A 22,127-nucleotide genomic window follows, 5' to 3' on the forward strand; every position below is an offset into this window, starting at 1 on the left:
GTAAATATAAATACCTAGCTACCCTAAAAAGTAAATTTCATTTAAAATATTTTAGCAACTTTTGTTAGCTTGCAACTTAAAACAGTACTTAATTTGAGTAGCAAGTGGTAGTTCATTTGAGTTTCAAGTGGATCTTCCCACCCGTTATTTTTCCCCTTAAAAACCACTGGCCCGAAAAAGGGAATTGCAAAAGGACCCCATTAAATATGAATTACCGTACGAAAATAAAACCCAAAAGGGAATTGCAAAAAGAGAATTGAGAGCATGCCTCGTGCTGAAGAAAGACAGTGAGATGCTATGTGTATGCATGCAACAACTTATGAAAATGTGTTGAAACGTTGGCTCATTAAATGCAAATCAATGAGATGATGTGTGCATGTGCATGCATACAGTGTGAACGCTTTTGGCTGCATGCAACTTGCAAAGTATAATAATACAAGGTGTTAGTGTGAACGCAATTAAAACACTACGTGATAAAAAGGGAATTGACTCGCTCCGCGAGCGCTTCCGCGCAATGGAAAGTGATTGCTCGAGCGATCGATTGCCAGGGAGGGGATTCGTGCACAATTGTGGGTTGGTCTATTTGTCAAACACACAAGAAATGAGTTAATTAAATGACATGTATTTATTTCTTTCATTTTCAACTCATTTCTTGATTTCTTGAATTCTCTTCTTTTTGTGTATTTTCTGTTTTGATTTTTTCCTTTGTATTTTTTATTTTGCCATTTAATTAACCAAGTTGATGTGGTATCTTTTGGCCTTTCTGAAATACTTCATCAGATTCATAACAAGTGTCGTGTTTTTAGTTTATATTTAATTTTGAAGTATCCCGTGTGTAATTGGTCAAATTTGTCTGACACGGGTGGTACGGAGTTGTGATAGGTTGCAACTGAAATTTTCCCAGTTACACGTAGGTTGAAACTGAGAACTTTTAGTTACATATTGGTTGCCACCGAGATTCTTCCGGTTGCCCATGGTTTTGCAACTGAGATTATTCCACATGTGTTGTAATCAAATTTTTTTAAGTTATTACATCTAGGTTGCAACTAAGTTTTTCAGTTACACTTGGGTTGCAACTAAGTCTTTTCAGTTGCACATTTGGTTATAACTGAGGTTAATTGTAGCTATGGATGAGATTGGTTAAATTTTTCCAACCTGGGTGATATAAGAATTCCACATTGGTTGTTGATGAGCGCGGATTGCACACCGTTAGGGAACCCCAAGAGGAAGGTATTATGAGCACATCAGCAAGTTTTCCCTCAGTAAGAAACCAAGGTTTAATCGACCAGTAGGAGAAAGTTGTGACTTCTAAAGGTGTTGTTGGCTGACTATTGGCAGGGCGCACTACCGGCGTCAGCAACAACATGGAACCGGCACACAACACAACCAAAATACTTTGCCCCAACTTACATTGAGGTTGTCAATCTCACTGGTTTTGCTGAACACAAAGGATTAAATGTATCGAGTGGAAGGAGATGTTTGCAGTAATTAAGGAGAACATAGCTTGCAGTAAGTAAACAGAGCATAATTGCAGTGGAAAGGACCGGGGTCCACAGTTCACTAGAGGCGTCTCTCCATAAAGATAAATAACATGTTGGGTGAACAAATTACAGCTGAACAATTGACAGAATACCGACTATTGATACGTCCAAAACGTATCTACTTTCCCGAACACTTTTGCTATTGTTTTGCCTCTAATTTGTGTATTTTGGATACAACTAACACGGACTAACGCTGTTTTCAGCAGAATTGCCCTAGTGTCTTGTTTTTGTGTAGAAACTCAACTTTCAGGAAAATCCCCAGGATTAATTCCAATGGGCCTATTTTCACAGAAGATTAACGGAGCCAGAAGACCAGAAGGAGTGGGCCACGAGGCGCCCACCCCACAAGGCGGCGCGGCGGGCCCCTGGGCCGCGCCGCCCTATGGTGGCGACGCCTCGGGCAGCTCCAGGTGCTCCCCTCTGGACTACTTAAGGGTTTCGACCTAAAAACGCACGGGGGTTAGACGAAATTGCCAGAAGACATCCAGAACTCCGCCGCCATCGCGAAACTCCATCTCGGGACCAGAAACTCCGTTTTGGCACTCCGCCGGGACGGGGAGTTGGAGGAGATCATCGCCATCATCACCACCGATGCCTCTCCATCAACCATCCATGTTTCCCCCAACCATGTGTGAGTAATTCCCCCACTGTAGGCTGAAGGGGATGGTAGGGATTGGATGAGATTGGTCATGTAATAGCATAAGATTGTTAGGGCATAGTGCCTAGTATCCGTAATTGGTACTTTTATGATATTGTTGCAACTTGTTATGCTTAATGCTTGTCACTAGGGCCCGAGTGCCATGATCTCAGATCTGAACATGTTATCAATTCATGATGATATTCATTGCTTTATGATCTTACCTGCAAGTTGTATACACATATTGCTGTCCGGAACCCGAGGCCCCTAAGTGACAGAAATTGGGACAACCGGAGGGGAAGGCGGTGATATCCTGAGGGGCATCCCAAAAGAGTTGAACAAGATTCTCAACGAACTGAAACTAGTGCTCCTTCTAAGAAAAAGAAGAAGAAACATAAAACTGTTGTAGAATCCTCTGAGCCTGTTAATGATCCTCATAGTATTTCTATTTCTGATGCTGAAACTGAAAGTGGTAATGAACATGATAAAGATAATGATAAGAATGATGCTTCTGATAAAGAAGAAGTTGAAGATGAACCTGAAAAGCATGCTAAAAATAAAAAGTATACTAAAGAAGATTTTATTGCTAAGAAACATGGTAATGAAAGAGAACCTTGGGTTCAAAAGCAAATGCCTTTTCCTGCTAAGAAACTAAAATCAAAGGAAGAAGAACACTATAATAAATTTTGTGATTGGATGAAACCTTTGTTCTTGCAAATCTCTTTGACTGATGCTATTAAATTGCCTCCTTATTCAAAGTATATGAAAAATATTGTCTCTAACAAAAGGAAAATTCCTAATGAGGAGATTTCCACTATGCTTGCTAATTACTCTTTCAGTGGCAAAGTTCCAAAGAAGCTAGGCGACCCAGGTATACCGACTATTCCTTATTCCATCAAGAATAATTATGTTAGAACTGCTCTATGTGATTTGGGAGCAGGTGTTAGTGTTATGCCTTTTTCTCTTTACAAGAGACTCTATTTAGATAAGTTGATACCAACTGATATATCTTTGCAAACGGCTGATAAATCTACTGCTATTCATGTTGGTATATGTGAGGATGTTCCTGTTCAAGTTACTAATAATTGCTTAATATTAACTGATTTTGTTGTGTTGGAAATGCCTGAAGACGATAATATGTCTATTATTCTTGGAAGACCTTTTCTTAACACTGCAGGGGCTGTTATGATTGCAATAAAGGAAAAGTTACTTTCAATGTTGATGACAAGGAGCATACTGTTTATTTTCCCAAGAGGATTGATAAAGTATGTGGAGTTAATACAATTTCTAATGTGAGAACTATCAAAGTGGGAGTTATTGATTGTCCTATATATGAGCCTAAACAAGGATATCAAAATATTATGATTGGATCCATATCAATTCAATACAAGGTAACATGATTGATTTGAGGTTTATTTCTTCTTATGTCATGTAAAATTTATTTGGTGGCAAGACTTGATCAACCTTGATAACAAGTACATTTTATATGCATAGAGGAGCTAAACAACATTTCTTTCTTCCTCCACTTGTTCTACTTGCTGTAGCACTACTTGTTTTGCAAGGTTCTTTAGTTGTTTAGAGGTTTGAAAATCTTTTTATGCCCTGTAATAATAATTTTAACACCCAAAAAAGTGCATTTTCAAAGTTTTCAAAAATTTACAAAAATTATACCGTTGGTCTTATTTTTCAAAGACCTACCTGGGAGTGCCTGGGGCTGACCAGTGGGGCACCCCAGGGCTGCCCCCCATGAGCCGGCGCGGCCAAGGAGGGGGCGCGCCACCCTGTGGTGTGGGCCCCTCCTTGCCCCACTAAGTCATCTCTTCCTCCCATTCTAGTCTCTCTCCCGAAAAAACTCGTACCAACTTTTTCTCACTCGCGTTTTTGCTCAAGAGCTCGGGATTCTTCGATCTCTTTGCTCAGCCCAGATTTCTGTGTGAAATTTGGCACATTTGCTCTCCGGTATGTGACTCCTCCGATTATCCAAATAGAATTTTGTTTGGTTGAGTATATCTTGAGTATTTTGCTGCTGTAGGTAACATGTTAAGTGAGCTTGCATGCTTGTTCTAAGTTGTAAAAAATAGTTTTGATGCATGTTTAGTACTCTACCAAGTTCCTATAGTAGTTTCCCTCATTTATATGTCTCCAAATCAACTTTTATAATGTTTGTTGAAAAATTTCAGAAAAAGAAGATGCATAACCATACCTTTGGAGAAGTGTTAGAAAGAGAGACGACAAGCACGGGGAGGCCCTCAAGGGCAGCCACTCGAATTAGACGATCCTATAATGAGGATGTCATCGCACCGAGCTTCGAAGTTGAAGAGGATAATGGAGTTCCTAATGCTTCATCCTTTCCATGTTATGACTTTTTGCGTAATGCAGGGCTGATTGATGACTTCTTGTTCCTCATCAATAATGTGGGCTTATCTACCTATATGGAAGATGAGAGGAGTCAATACTACATGCTAACTAAAATCTTTGTTGAAAGCTTTAAGTTCAACAACACACACTTCCAACCATCAGTTACATTTAAGATTTATGATAGGCCTATTACTATGAAGTTGAAGGATTTTTGTGCTGCATTGGATATTGCTCCTGTAGGTACAGCGAAGAAGATCGAGAAAAGTCCCAAGGCTTTGACGGAGCTCTATCGAGAAGTTACCAATGATGATAGCCGCACCATTCAGCGTGGCAAGATACGAAACATTCAACTCCCTGACATTAGATATTTCGCTTACTATCTTGCTACTAGCATTCTTGGTAGGAAGAATACTAGCAACATTTCTAGTTATCATCTTGCTTTTCTAGTTGCTGCACTTACTGGAAAGACACCTTATCATCTTGGTGCTCTTGTTGCTCATCGTTTATCCAATAAGGGCCCTATTTTTGGAGGAATTGTTGCCTCGCGTATTATGGCATATCTAGATCTTTCTCTTGATCCTACTGATGAGAAATTAACTCCTATAAGGCTTGATATTGCTGCTATGAAGAGTCACCAATTTGTCACAACTGACTCTAGTTTAGAAAATATTGTCTATAAAATGTTGTTTATTGATGGGGATGAGAGGGAAATCCCTTTGCCGCAGTCCGATTTGTTCAGTGTTCACAGGAGACCGTGGTCGCGCTCTAAGGAGGAGGTGGATGAGCAGCTGAGGATACATGGTTTCCACCAGCAGCATGACTCCGAGGACGCCGAGCCCTCCTACGGGTACACCGTCACGTATCCTGGTGCGTCTTCCAGCACATACCCGGAACAGGATCCATCTTCATCATACTACGGAGGTGCCACTTCGTGGGCACCGTGGGATTGATCTCCACTTAGGCCAAAAGACTAAGCTTGGGGGAGGTATACCGGCATCACTCATTGATTGCATATTACAATTTCCGGATACTTGTACATAATTTTTTAGCTTCTTAGGGTGGTTTCTAATGAGCGGAAGATGATATTTGGGGAAGTGCTGTTTGAAAACAGATTCTGGACTGATACCAATAAAATTCCCAAAACCAGCCAGAACGTTATTTTGTGAAGAAAAGTTTTGTGCATGTTCCCCAGGTTATTATGTAACTTTCATTAGTTGAGAACTTTTCGAGCTGAGCAGCGGAAGATTTTTGTAAAAATCGATTAATGTACTGTTGTCAAGTTTGACTAATTTCTGCTACTTTGTGTTTATGTGGCTCTTTTAGTTTTCATTCTTTTGTTTTTGCTTTGTTTCTTTCCTAAAACACAAAAAGACCAAAAATATTTCTGTTTTTTCTCTTTACCATTTGTTTATTTTGGTTTCTTGTTCCTATTTTGCTTTATTTGCTATCGTTCGTTTGCTATAAGAAAATCCAAAAAGATTTTGCTTTGTTTGCTTGTTTCCTTTTGTTCTTGTTTCCAATTCGAAAACACCCAAAATATTTGTTGTTCTTCTTTGGTTTTGTAAAGTTCATTATGGAGTTCAGCGGTCTCCAGTGGCTGGAGCTTGGTTTTCATTCCATATTATTCAAGCTATACAAGTGAAAGGCAATAATGACGATCTACGACAACTCGACTGTGGTGAGAGGCTGGTATGAACTCTATTTGTTTTCATTTTTGTACATATACTCATCCATGTGAGCATGCTTAGTTGGTTCATGTGAGGTATATGTCATTTAAGAAAGTTTAGTAGTTCATGATCTCTCATGTTTAGCTCCAATTTATTAATATGAGTAGCATGTCATAAATATTTGCTTGCATTGTTTTATTCATAAATAGGTATGACACTGTGGTATCCTCCTCTGAATAATTCACTTGAATCGACTTGGCACATGCTCACGCATGCATATGACTGAACAAAAGTCAATTAAGCCTCGATGATTTACTTTGCCTCAGAGTTCTTGTATCACTTTTATGCCTCTGTTAATTTATTTTGTCGCAAGCATGATTATGATAGTTATTGCTCTCTTGATTGTCGCTTCCCAGTCTATTGCTAGTCTTCACTTGTACTGAGCGGGAACGCTGCTCGTGCTTCCAAACCCCTGAAAACCAAGTTATTCCAGAGTGTCCACCACAAATACCTATGCATGGCATTTCAAACCTTTCCAAGTAAATTCTCATGTGCTACCTTTAAACCTTCAAAATACTTCTCAATTTGTGTCGATGTTTTATAGCTCATGAGGAAGTATGTGGTGTTTATCTTTCAACCTTGTCATTTACTCCTGACAGATTTTCATCAATGGACTAGTGGCACATCCGCTTATCCAATAATTTTGCAAAAAGAGCTGGCAACGGGGTTCCCAACCCCAATTAATTAACTTTCATCAATAATTCTCTTCACATGTTTTGCCCTAATTTATCAGTAAGCAACTTAATTTGCAAATAGACACTCCTCCATGGTATGTGAATGTTGGGAGGCACCCGAGGATTCGGTTAGCCATGGCTTGTGTAAGCAAAGGTTGGGGGGAGTGTCATCCATAATGAATCTAAAATACGTGTGTAAACAAAAGAGAAGAGCGATGATTTACCTTGCTGGTAGAGATAACGTCCTTCATGGGAGCCGCTCTTGAAAGTCTAGTTGACGAGGTAGTTGGAGTGCCCACTACCATTCATTGACAACAACAAACACCTCTCAAAATAATTTTACTCCTGTTTTAAAAATGAAAAGCTCTAGCGCATGTTAATCCCTGCTTCCCTCTGTGAAGGGCCAATCTTTTAATTTTATGTTGAGTCATCATCCTTTCTTTGAGCACCTTCTTGAGAGCACAACTGTCATTCTTAGTATAATATGCTTGTCCCAAAATGTGATTAACTGTGGTATAACTTTGATGCTTTTATCTTTGATAATCTCTACTTCCAGTCTTTCCATGAACTTCAAAGGTGCCCGGGCATTTATGTTTTGCTGTACAAATACGGGCAAGCGAGATACCACTTTATCATATCTTTTTATGAACATTGCAATCTTGCTGATAGACATGATTCATGATGCTTATTATTAATTTGTTGGTACCTTTTCCATGATTGACATAGCTATTAGATGACTTTATTTGCATGTATCTTATTATGAATTGCCTAAGTACTTGTCCATATCATGAGAATATCTACATCATATGAACAAATGTGTTCGTGAAAGTTCTTTTCTCGCACTCCGTTGTTAACTGAATTGCTTGAGGACAAGCAATAAGCTAAGCTTGGGGGGAGTTGATACGTCCAAAACGTATCTACTTTCCCGAACACTTTTGCTATTGTTTTGCCTCTAATTTGTGTATTTTGGATACAACTAACACGGACTAACGCTGTTTTCCGTAGAATTGCCCTGGTGTCTTGTTTTTGTGCAGAAACTCAACTTTCAGGAAAATCCCCGGGATTAATTCCAATGGGCCTATTTTCACAGAAGATTAACGGAGCCAGAAGACCAGAAGGAGGGGGGCCACGAGGCGCCCACCCCACAAGGCGGCGCGGTGGGCCCCTGGGTCGCGCCGCCCTATGGTGGCGACGCCTCGGGCAGCCCCAGGTGCTCCCCTCTGGACTACTTAAGGGTTTCGACCTAAAAACGCACGGGGGTTAGACGAAATTGCCAGAAGACATCCAGAACTCCGCCGCCATGGCGAAACTCCGTCTCGGGACCAGAAACTCCGTTCTGGCACTCTGCCGGGACGGGGAATTGGAGGAGATCATCGCCATCATCACCACCGACGCCTCTCCATCAACCATCCATGTTTCCCCCAACCACGTGTGAGTAATTCCCCCGCTGTAGGCTGAAGGGGATGGTAGGGATTGGATGAGATTGGTCATGTAATAGCATAAGATTATTAGGGCATAGTGCCTAGTATCTGTAATTGGTACTTTTATGATATTGTTGTAACTTGTTATGCTTAATGCTTGTCACTAGGGCCCGAGTGCCATGATCACAGATCTGAACATGTTATCAACTCATGATGATATTCATTGCTTTATGATCTTACCTGCAAGTTGTATACACATATTGCTGTCCGGAACCCGAGGCCCCAAAGTGATAGAAATTGGGACAACCGGAGGGGAAGGCGGTGATATGAGGATCACATGTGTTTACGGAGTGTTAATGCTTTGCTCCGGTGCTCTATTAAAAGGAGTACCTTAATTACCAGTAGATTCCCTAGAGGCCCGACTGCCACCGGCTGGTAGGACAATAGATGTTGTGCAAGTTTCTCATTGCGAGCACGTACGACTATATATGGAACACATGCCTATGGTTGTTTAGTACTTGGATACTATTTTATTACTATATGCAAATGCCCTACCTTGATTGTTACATGAGTTCTCTCATCCATGCAGCGCCCGTTCATCCATCCATGTGCCTACAATATTTTAATCCTGCTGTTTACTATAACCACTACTGCTGTCTTTGTTACACTGCTGCTGATATTTCACTACTGCTACTGCTATAAAATTGTTACTACTGATAAACTCTTGCGAGCAAGTCTGTTTCCAGGTGCAGCTGAATTGACAACTCCGCTGTTAAGGCTTACAAATATTCTTTGGCTCCCCTTGTGTCGAATCAATAAATTGGGTTTTACTTCCCTCAAAGACTGTTGCGATCCCTATACTTGTGGGTCATCAACCATACATGACAAGATGATTACTATGAGATTCGTTTGGGCATTACAACATAATACATAGACCGTAATCCAACTGCGTCTATGACTAATAATCCACCTTCTGATTATCGTCTGAACCCCTTCCAGTATTAAGTTGCAAACAACAGATTATCGCATTAAGCAATGTGTGTAAAGTAAACAATAAAATTATCCTTGGATAAAACATTGTTGTTTTCTCCCTAGTAGCAACAACACTTCTACAATCTTAGAAGTTATTGTCACTCTTCCAGAAAACTAGAGGCATGAACGTACTATCGAGCATAAATACCCCCTCTTTGAGTCACACGCATCTACTTGGCCAGAGTATCTACTAGCAATGGAGAGCATGCAAGATCAAAAATAACATATGATAAGAATATATAATCGATCTCAACATAGTATTCAATATTCATCAGTTCCCAGCAAACACAACATGTAGCATTACATAAGGATGATCTTGATCATGTAGGGAAGCTCATAAGATCTAAACATGAGGCACAAATTGAAGAAAACAACCATCTAGCTACTGCTATGGACCCATAGTCCAGGGATGAAGTACTCACGCATCACTTAAGAGAAGGGCCTGGCGATGTAGATGCTTCCGACGATGATTTCCCCCTCCGGCAGGGTGCCGGGAAGAGCTTCAGAACCCTCCTGAGCTAAGGTCTGCAATGGCGGCCGCGACGGAACTTTTCATGGATGGAGGCTCGGGTGTTCAGGGTTTTCCTGAGATCATGAATAAATAGGCGGAAGGGCGATGTCGGTGGAGGCCAGGGGGCCCACACCACCCCTAGGTGTGGGCCAACGACAGGCCATGCCTAGGTGTGGTCTGGCCGTCCTGCGCCACTTCTTCGACCCCCCTCTGGACTGTGTCTTCGTTACGGTAAAATATTGACTTCGGCTTTTGTTTCGTCCAATTCCGAGAATATTTCCTGTACAACTTTTCTGAAATACAAAATAGCAGAAAACAAGGAACTGACACTGTGACATCTTGTTAATAGGCTAGTGCCGGAAAATGTATAAAAGTGCAACGAAGTATGAGCAAATCATATGTAATTTGGTGTAAAACAAGCATGGAGCATCGAAAAATTATAGATACATTTGAGACGTATCAGTTGCAACCATGATAATTTAAGTTAATGAGTTGCAACTATGATTTCTTTCAGTTTCATATGAATTGAAACTAAGATTCTTATGGTTATACATGATTTGCAACTAAGTTTCTTCATGTTTCATATGGGTTGCAACTGATTTTTTTTCAATCGCATTTGGGTTGCCACTGAGAATTTCATTTGCATATTGGTTACAATTTAGTCTTTCGAGTTGCACATGGGTTACAACTAAGATTATTCTAGTTACGCATACTCCGCAATATATTTTTTTAGTTGCACATGTGTTGCAACCGAGCTTTTTATTATATTTAGAACTAGGATTTTCTAGTTGCATATGGGTTGCAACTGAGGTTATTCTAGTTGCACATGGGCTGCAAAGTTTTTTTTCTAATTACACATATGTCGCAACTAAGATTTTTATTTTTCATTACAGTTAGGATTTTCAGTTGCACATGGGTCAAAATTATAGTTGTTCTAGTTGCACATATGTTGCAAGTGAGGTTTTCCAACTTACACTATAGTTGCGACCAAGAAAAGAAGAGTTCACATAGTAGTAAATAATTGTTCGTGGAGTTAAAAAAATTCTTCATGTAATGTACACTAGTAGTGCTGATGCACCGGTATCCTTCGCGTTTGTCCACGTGAGCAAAAGAATGAATGGAAAAAAAATTCGCCACTGTATCCTTCCCCAAACAATATAAGGAAAACTAATACATCCCATAAGCTCTAAAATGGTCTAGCAAATGGAAGGGTGGTGATGGAGGGGAGGTGCCACACTTTCCCCTCCTCTCGCTCTCAAGCTGCTATAGTACCTTCCTCTCTTTGAGAGTCTCTCAAGGGTTACCGGGCTGATCCCGAGCCTTCTCTGGCGGCGCTGCTGGCCGGAGATGGCGGAGGAGAGGTGCCGGAGTAGGTCTTAGTGGTAGGTCTAGAATTTTCGGCTATATGCCGGTAGTTTGGAGTAGGGTGCCGGATTTTCTTGACCATATCCGGTACATTTTGACTCCACTGCTTCTTATTGTGCTCTATTGGTTGGAGGCAGTGATGAGTGCCCGAAGCTTAGGGATCTACACAAATAAGGTCAAGATATGCAACCTCTCTCTCCTCTGTGACGATTCTCTGTCGTGTCTTCTTCCTCCGGCCGGTCGTGGCGGCGAGAGGACGAGTTGTTGTGGCCGAGTTCCTGCTGGTCGGGGAGGTGGCTGGGGGTACTCCTCCGCTCAGTCGCATCGGCGCGGAGGCAAGTGGTCGCTGATGGAAGGCTTCATGGAGAAGCTTTGACAGGAGAGCCCTCAGTTCAATAAGCGCAACCCTCATCGTCGTTGGGTCTCGCGGCTCTGCTTGTCCTCTCGGCCGGCCATGGCGGCGAGGGAGAGGAGATCAGAGCTACTACGATGTCGGTGGCGGCAAGGTATGCATGGGTGCCTTCGGAATCTACGATGCATGCATCAGTTCCCAAGCGGCGAGAAGTGCTGCCGCCGCTATCCTCGGCCCAAAGGATGGCCCCGCTTAGCTCGAGGTTAGTTTCTCGGGTATGTTCTTCCTCCTTTGCTGGAGGATCTTCTCTCATCTCAGCGCGGCGGCAAACGCCGGTGCTTCCCCAAGTGGTTTAGTCCCCGGTGGAACCACGGGTGCCCATGTTTGGAGGTCAAAGTTCGACGATGGCTACGCTAGACTTGATCGCGTTTCTGCGATCTTCTTTAGGGTGTTTACTGCAAATTTTAGGGACTTTGTTGTGTTATTTTTATTTCTTGAGGTCCCTTATGTAAATGTACACCCCACACCGGTTTAATGCAGATTCCTAGCCTTACCTGTTCAAAAAAAATGGAAGGGTGGCCCGAATTGAGATAGCCTAGTGGCAGCCCAGCTTTAGGCACGCCCCTATATCTATTCAGGCGCGAGATCAACATAGAGGAAGCATTCCCCTTTCTTCGTCCAGGGTAGGTATGCATTGCTTCTAGCCTTAGATAGGATTTAACCTCGCGCTTTTCCATTTTTTTTTTGGGATTTTTATTTTCGTGCCCTCGGGTCCTTAGTTGTACTCAGTTTTCCCCAACCGCTTAGTTTTCCTCAGTTTTCCCCAAGCCCTTGTCTGAAACCCGCAGAAGGAGCTCAGACAGGAGGATTCCCATTTAGTTGACCGTTCCGTGCTGACATGTGGGGCCACGTCGCGTGGGGCTGGTAGAAAGGGACCGCGTGGGACATGACGAGAACACGCTTGGTTGTACGTGAGCAGGAGCTGGGTTTTGTCTCTCTCGGCCCGAATTGGCATTTTTAAGAGGGGTCCCTTTTAAGAGCACCCTTTTCCCCTTTTCCTCTCTCTGTCTTTTTTCACCAATTTATTATCAAATCTAGAGAAGCTTGCATTTATGTCTTTGTTCAACTATTTGTGCCTTTTGGCCCGCGTTTTTTTGCCCAATATGGCAGCAAATCTAGTACTCCCTCTGGTCCATATTAATGACCTCACCTATCTTGGTTCATATGTACTCCCTCCATGCATGTATATAAGATGTTTTGGTTTTTTCTTTGATTCATCTACTTTAGTTTGTATCTAGTCTAGGTTTTAGTGTGTAGGTTCACTCTTTTTAGTTTGAATGCATTCCACTCTAAAAACATCTAAACAATCTTATATTTCTAAATGGAGAGAGTATCTAGTTAAATCTAGAAGCAAATCTCGATGCTAATGTATGATAAATTCACACTTTCATAATAAATCGAGAAAGCAAAGTAGGGCCAAAAAAGTATAGTAGAATAGTGATAGAAAATAACCTGCATATAGCAGCCAACATAATAACAAGTTCTTAGGTTCTTCACAACACCAACATATTAACAACAACAAAATAAAAAGTTGCTTTGCAGTAGTAGCACACGTACTGGACTCCGCCTACCCCATCTGGCTCCTCCTCAAGTTCTTGCTCCCCTGTCCCTTGATCTTTGGCACCTTGGGCTTGATCGGAGGCATGCGCCCGACGGCGATCTCCACCCGCTGGAAGTTGCGGAGGTGAATGCCGAGCGCCTTGTGCTTGGTGCGGAAGGTGTAGACGTTCACTGTCGCGCCGACTTTGGGGAAGGTCCTTCCGATATCCTCGGCATGCGTGAGGAGGCAGTTGAATTCGGTGCCGCCGAGTGTCCTAGTGCGGAAGGGGCACTTGTAGACACCTTTGACGAAGTAGGAGGCGAACTGGCCGACCTGCAGCCTCCGCAGCACCTGCCGAGCCTTGGTATTAACAACACCTGATCCATATCAAACGAAAACCATCAGTGAAGGATTTGCAACGATGATGTAACGTGTATGATAACAAAGTTGGGAAAAACAGTGGCAGTCTCAGTTAGATTGAACACGATTATATATCTAGAGGGACAGGGTTAGCGAACCAAAGCTTATGCACAACAGATTTGTACACAGCAATGGTTCGCTGAACCCGCCCTGTACAAATTTGTGCCCAACGATTCATCATATGCAAAGAAACAAATTCCAGATATGAATAAGTTAAACGAACAGCCGAACCCCAAATCTTAACTTATTGAGATCACATGATTACTTGCATAAATTAACCGAACGGCCAAACCCCAAATCTTAACCCCAAATCTTAACTAATTGAGATCCCATGATTACTTGCATAAATCAAGAAGGGATCAAATCAAAATAGAATAAAATCGGCGCAAATATTAACCCAATACTCATCCTATCTACAGATCGGCACTAATAGTTACTAGGGAACGAGCAAAAATAGGGATGAAAAAGGAAAGGGAAACAACAAGGGAGCAAACCGTAGTTACCTCGTTCCAAGGGTCATGCATGCAGGTGTCGTAGGGGTTCGCCAGACAGATGTACGGCACCTTCTCGTAGGGGTCCCAATGCTGCTGGATCTGACCGCCACCGGCGGCAGCCTCCGATGCACCGGCGGTAGCCGCCAATGCACCGTCGGCAGTGACGACCATAGAGGGGACGGCATCGCAGACGGAGGCTCCGTGCTTAGAGGGGACGGCGTCGAGGATGGAGGATGGATTCGCATTCTCCTTGTCCATCACTGGCAGGGGAGAGGGAGAGGGTTTTTTTGCTTTGGAGAAGATGATGGGACGTGAGAGGCGGCGTTGCGTGAGGGAGTGAGAGTGACAGTGAGATAGTGCGAGGAGGCGAACAGGGAGAGGCATCTATAAAGGCGAGGGGTCCTAAATGTAACCCACTGATGACCCACAAGTATAGGGGATCGCAGCAGTCTTCGCGGGTAGTATAACCCAATTTATTGATTCGACACAAGGGGAGACAAAGAATACTTGGAGGCCTTAACAGCGGAGTTGTCAATTCAGCTGCACCTGGAAACAGACTTGCTCGCAAGAGTTTATCGATAATGCAGTTTTATAGCGATAGCGATAGTGAAATAACAAAGAAGAGAGTAACAGAGACAGCAGTAGTGATTATAGTAAACAGCAGGATTAAAATACTGTAGGCACGGGGACGAATGACGGGCGTTGCATGGATGAGAGAAACTCATGTAACAATCATAGCAGGGCATTTGCAGATAATAATAAAACGGTGTCCAAGTACAAAGCAATCCATAGGCATGTGTTCCAATTATAGTCGTACGTGCTCGCAATGAGAAACTTGCACAACATCTTTTGTCCTACCAGCCGGTGGTAGCCGGGCCTCAAGGGAATCTACTGGATATTAAGGTACTCCTTTTAATAGAGTACCGGAGCAAAGCATTAACACTCCGTGAACACATGTGATCCTCACATCACTACCATCCCCTCCGGTTGTCCCGATTCTTGTCACTTCGGGGCCATTGGTTCCGGACAGCGACATGTGTATACAACTTGCAGGTAAGACCATAAACAATGAATATCATGATGAAACAATAACATGTTCAGATCTGAGATCATGGCACTCGGGCCCTAGTGACAAGCATTAAGCATAGCAAGTTGCAACAATATCATCAAAGTACCAATTACGGACACTAGGCACTATGCCCTAACAATCTTATGCTATTACATGACCAATCTCATCCAATCCCTACCATCCCCTTCGGCCTACAGCGGGGGAATTACTCACACATGGATGGGGGAAGCATGGCTGGTTGATGGAGAGGCGTCGGTGGTGATGATGGCGATGATCTCCTCCAATTCCCCGTCCCGGCGGAGTGCCAGAACGGAGACTTCTGGCTCCCGAGACGGAGTTTCGCGATGTGACGGCGTTCTGGAGGCTTTTTGGCGACTTCGGCTTCTTCCCGTGCGTTTTTAGGTCGAAGGCAATATATAGTCCGAAGGAGGGCGTCGGAGGCCGGCTGAGGGGGCCACACCACAGGGCCACGCGGGCCCCCCCTGGGCCGCGCCGCCTTATGGTGTGGGGCCCTCAGGCCTCCACCTGTCTTGTCCTTCTGGCTCCGTCAGTATTCTGTGAAAATAGGGCCTTCTGCATAAATTCCGAGGATTTTCCTGAAAGTTGGATTTCTGCACAAAAACGAGACACCAGAGCAGTTCTGCTGAAAACAGCGTTAGTCCGTGTTAGTTGCATCCAAAATACACAAATTAGAGGCAAAACAATAGCAAAAGTGTTCGGGAAAGTAGATACGTTTTGCACGTATCAACTCCCCCCAAGCTTAGCTTATTGCTTGTCCTCAAGCAATTCAGTTAACAACTGAGCGATAAAAGAACTTTCACGAACACATTTGCTCATATGATGTATATATCCTCATGCTATGGCTAACACTTAGGAAGTTCATAATGAGATGCATACAAATAAGATCATCTAACAGCTATGTCAATCATGGAGAGGTACCAACAATTAATAATAAGCATCATGAATCATGTATATAAGCAGGATTGCAATGTTCATAAGAGAGTATGATAAAGTGGTATCTCACTTGCCCGTATTTGATCGGCAAAACATAAATGCCCAGGCACCTCTGGAGTTCATAGAAAGACTAGAAATAGAGATTGTCAAAGATAAAAGCATCAAAGTTATACCACAATCAATCATATTTTGAGACAAGCATATTATACTAAGAATGACAGTTGTGCTCTCAAGATAGTGCTCAAAGAAAGATGGAGACACAACACAAAAGTAAAAGATTGACCCTTCGCAGAGGGAAGCAGGGATTAACATGCGCCAGAGCTTTTCATTTTTAAAACAGGAATAAAATTGTTTTGAGAGGTGTTTGTTGTTGTCAACGAATGGTAATGGGTACGCTAACTACCTCGCCAACCGGACTTCCAAGAGCGGCTCCCATGAATTATTTTATGTTTATGTGGCACTCCTTCCAACCTTTCTTTCACAAACCATGGCTAACCGAATCCTCGGGTGCCTGCCAACAATCTCATACCATGAAGGAGTGCCTTTTTATTTTAGTTTTATTATGGTGACACTCCCCCCAACCTTTGCTTACACAAGCCATGGCTAACCGAATCCTTCGGGTGCTGTCCAACAATCACATACCATGGAGGAGTGTCTATTTAGGTTAATTAATTTGGGACTGGGAATCCCATTGCCAGCTCTTTTTGCAAAATTATCGGATAAGTGGATGTGCCACTAGTCCATAATGAAAGTCCGTCAAAAGTAAATGACAAGGTTGAAAGTTAAACACCACATACTTCCTCATGACCTATAAAACATAAACACAAATTGAGAAGCATTTTGAAGGTTTTAAAGGTAGCGCATGAGAATTTACTTGGAATAGTTTGAAATGCCATGCATAGGTATTTATGGTGGACACTTTGGAACAACTTGGTTTTCAGGTGTTTGGAAGCACGAGCAGCGTTCCCGCTCAGTACAAGTGAAGGCTAGCAAAAGACTAGGGAGCGACAAATCAAGAGAGCAAAGAATCGTCATAATCATGCTTGCGGCAAAATAAATTAACGGAGGCATAAAAGTGATACAAGAACTCTGAAGCAATATAAATCATCGAGGCTTAATTGACTTTTGTTCAGTCATATGCATGCGTGAGCATGTGCCAAGTCGATATAAATGAATTATTCAGAGGAGGATACCACAATGCCATACCTACTTATGAATAAAACAATGCAAGCAAACATCCATGACATGCTACTCATATTAATAAATTGGAGCTAAACATGAGATATCATGAACTACTAGACTTTCTTAAATGACATATACCTCACATGAACCAACTAAGCATGCTCACATGGATGAGTATATGTACAAAAATGAAAACAAATAGAGTTCATACCAGCCTCTCACCACAATCCAATTGTCGTAGATCGTCATTATTGCCTTTCACTTGTGTAGCTTGGATAATATAAAATGAAAACCACGCTCCAGCCACCGAAGACCATTGAACTCATGATCAACTTTACAAATCAAATAAGAACAGCAAATATTTTTGGTGTTTTCGAATTAGAAACAAGAACAAAAGGAAACAAGCAAACAAAGCAAAATCTTTTTGGGTTTTCTTATAGCAAACTAGCAATACCAAATAAAGCGAAACAAATGCAAGAAACCAAAGCAAACAAATGGTGAAGAGAAACAACAGAAATATTTTTGGTCTTTTTGTGTTTTGGGAAAGAAACAAAGCAAAAACAAGAAATGGCAAACTAGAAGACTCACATAAACACAAAGCAGCAGAAATTCGTCAAACTTGACAGCAGTACAGTACTCGATTTTTAATAAATTATTCCACTGCTCAAATTGAAAAGTGTTCAACTAATGAAAGTTAGATAACAACCTGGGGAACATGCACAAAAATTGGCTTCGCAAAATACTGTTCTGGCTATTTTTGGGAATTTTTTTCGGTAACAGTCCAGAATCTGTTTTCAGGCAGCACTTCCCCAAATATCATCTCCCTCTCATTAGAAAACCACTCAAACAAACTAAACAAGTATATACAAGTATCCAGCAATCATAATATGCAAAGAATGAGTGATGCCGGTATATCTCCCCCCAAGCTTAGGTTTTTGGCCTAAGTGGAGTTCAATCCCATCGAGGCCATGAGGTAGCATCTCCGTAGTACGACGAAGATGGATCATATTCCGGGTATGTGCTAGAAGAAGCACCCGGATACGTGACGGTGTAGTCGTAGGAGGGCTCGGCGTCTTCGGAGTCATGCTGCTGGTGGAAGTCTTGTATCTTCATATTTTCCTCCACCCCCTCCTTAGTGCGCGACCATGGTTGCCTGTCAATACTGAACAAACCTAGCTGGGGAAAAGGAATTTCCTTCTCATCCCCGTCAGCAAACAACATTCTATAGACCATATTATCTAAAGTGGAATCAGCGGTAACAAAATGATGGCTTTTCATAGCAGCAATATCAAGCCTCCTAGGGGTTAATGGCACATCATTAGAATCAAGAGGAAGTCTCAAATGTGTTAAAATGCGCAATGCAATAGTTTCTCCAAAAATAGGCCCCCTGTTAGACAGGCGGCGAGCAATAAGAGAACCAAGATGATATGATGTCTGTCCAGTAAGTGCAGCATTCAAGAAAGCAAGATGGTAGCTAGAAATATTGCTAGTGCTCTCCCTACCAAGAATGCTAGTAGCAATGTAATAGGCAAAATACTTAATGGCGGGGAGTTGGATGTTTCTTATCTTGCCACGCTGAATGGTGCGACAATCATCATCGGTGATCCCTCGATAGAGCTCCAACAGGTCCCGGGGGTTGTCATCAATCCTCCTTGCTGTACCTACAGGGGCAATATCCAATGCACGACAAAATTCTTCCAACTCCATAGTAATAGGATTACCATAGATCTTGAATGCAACTGTCGGCCCATATTGCTTGTTGTGGAACTTGAAGCTCTCGACGAAGATTTTGGTGAGCATGTAGTATTGCTCCCTTTCATCTCCCACATAGGCGGCTAAGCCCGCCCTATTGACAAGGGTGAAGAAATCCTCCAATATCCCTGCATTTCTCAGAAAATCATAGCATGGGAAAGACGAAGCATTAGGAGCCCCATTGTCCTCTTCGGGCGCAAAGCTAGGCGCGATGATATCCTCATTGTACGATCGCCTAAGTCGGGTGGTGGTCCTAGAAGGCCTCCCGGTGCTGGTCGTTCCCCTCTGAAACAATTCTCCAAAGTTGAACTTCTTCATCTTCCTTTTCTGAAATTTTTCAACAAACAATATAAAATTTGATTTGGTGACATATAATCAAGGGGAACTACTATAGGAACTTGCTAGAGTACTAAACATGCATCAAAACTAGTTTATACAACTTACAACAAGCATGCAAGCTCACTAAACATGTTACCTACAGCAGCAAAATATTCAAGATATACTTAACCAAACAAAATTCTACTTGGATAGGTGGAGGAGTCACATACCGGAGAGCAAATGTGCCAAATTTCAGACAGAAATCTGGGCTGAGCAAAGAGATCGAAAAATCCTGAGCTCTTGAGCAAAAACGCGAGTGAGAGAAAGCTGGTTCGAGTTTTTTCGGGAGAGAGAAGAGTCTGGGAGGAAGAGATGAAGTAGTGGGGCAAGGAGGGGCCCACACCACAGGGTGGCACGCCCCCCTCCTTGGCCGCGCCGGCTGGTGGTGTGGCACCCTGGGGTGCCCCACAGGTCATCCTCTGGTGCTCCCAGGTGCCTCTTCGAAAAATAGGACCAACGGTATAATTTTTGTGAATTTTTGAAAGCTTTGAAAAATGCACATTTCTGGGTATTAAGTTTATTATTACTGGCCAGGAAAATTTTTGAAATCTCTAATTAACTAAGGAACTTTGCAAATCAAGAAGTGCTACAGCAAATAAAACAAGTGGAGGAAGAAAGAGATGTTGTTTACCTCCTCTATGCATATAAAAGGTATTTGTTAACAAGGTTGATCAAGTCTTGCCACCAAATAAATTTTACATAGCATATGAAGAAATAAACCTCAAATCAATCATGTTACCTTGAATTGTATTGATATGGATCCAATCATAAGATTTTGATAACCTTCTTTAGGCTCATATATAGGACAATCGATAGTTCCAATTTTGATAGTTCTCACATTAGAAATAGTATTGACTCCACATACTTTATCAATCCTCTTAGGGAAATAGACGGTGTGCTCCTTATCATCAACATTGAAAGTAACCTTTCCTTTCTTACAATCAATAACAGCCCCTGCGGTGTTAAGAAAAGGTCTCCCAAGAATAATAGACATATTATCATCTTCAGGCATTTCCAACACAACAAAATCAGTTAATATCAAGCAGTTATTAGTAACTTGAACAGGAACATCCTCACATATACCAACAGGAATAGCAGTAGATTTATCAGCCATTTGCAAAGATATATCAGTAGGTATCAGCTTATCTAAATAAAGTATCTTATAAAGAGAAAAAGGCATAACACTAACACCGGCTCCCAAGTCGCATAGAGCAGTTTTAACATAATTATTCTTAATAGAACAAGGAATAGTAGGTATACCTGGTCGCCCAACTTCTTTGGCACTTTGCCATTGAAAGAGTAATTAGCAAGCGTAGTGGAAATTTCCTCATTGGGGATTTTCCTTTTGTTAGTAACAATATCTTTCATATACTTTGAATAAGGAGGCAATTTAATAGCATCAGTCAAAGGGATTTGCAAGAATAAAGGTTTCATCCAATCGCAAAATTTATTATAGTGTTCTTCTTCCTTTGATTTTAGTTTCTTAGCAGGAAAAGGCATTTGCTTCTGTACCCAAGGTTCTCTTTCATTACCATGTTTCTTAGCAATAAAATCTTCTTTAGTATACTTTTTATTTTTATCATGTTTTTCAGGTTCATCTTCTACCTCTTCTTTATCAGAAGCATCATTCTTATCATTATCATTATCATTATCATGTTCATTACCACTTTCAGTTTCAGCATCGGAAATAGAAATACTATTAGGATCATTAACAGGTTCAGAGGATTCTACAACATTTTTATGTTTCTTCTTCTTTTTTTTCTTAGAAGGAGCACTAGGTTCAATTCGTTGAGAATCTTGTTCAATTCTTTTGGGGTGCCCTTCAGGATATAGAGGATCCTGGGTAGAGACACCACCTCTAGTTGTTACTTCATAAGCATATTTCTCTTTAGAATTATTATTTAGCAAGTCATTTTGCACTTTAGTGAGTTGATCAATTTGAGTTTGAATCATTTGAAAATGGTTAACAAGCATCTTAACATCATTGGAGGTTCTCTCCACAATATCATGCAAATTGCTAATTGCTTGAGAATTTTCCATTAGATGATTCTCTACTCTCATATTAAAATTTTCTTGCTTAACAATATAATTATCAAACTCATCTAAGCATTGAGCAGGAGGTTTTGAATACGGAATATCTTCCCTAGTAAAGCGTTGAAGAGAGTTTACCTCAATCATGGGTGAAGGGGGAATTATCTCACATATATCTTCTATGGGAGGTAGATTCTTCACATCTTCGGATTTAATACCTTTCTCCTTGAGAGACTTCTTAGCTTCCCTCATATCTTCATCATTCAATTCAATTAAACCCCTCTTCTTCAATATTGGCGTTGGAGTTGGTTCAGGTGTATTCCAATCATCATGATTCCAGCTTATTTTAGCCAATAATTCTTCAGCTTCGTCTGGAGTTCTTTTCCTGAAAACACAACCAGCACAACTATCCAAATATGCTCTAGATTCAATGGTTAGTCCACTATAAAATATATCAAGTAAATCATTCTTTTCTAAATCATGTCTAGGTCGAGCTCTGATAAGAGAACAAAATCTTGCCCATGCCGCAGGCAATTTCTCTTCATCTCCCTGGTAAAACCTATAAATTCTCTGTAAAGCAGCATGTTGAGCACTAGCAGGAAAATATTTTCGAAAGAAAACATCACGCA

Source organism: Lolium perenne, chromosome 4, assembly GCF_019359855.2.
Source record: "Lolium perenne isolate Kyuss_39 chromosome 4, Kyuss_2.0, whole genome shotgun sequence".
NCBI classification, from domain to species: domain Eukaryota; kingdom Viridiplantae; phylum Streptophyta; class Magnoliopsida; order Poales; family Poaceae; genus Lolium; species Lolium perenne.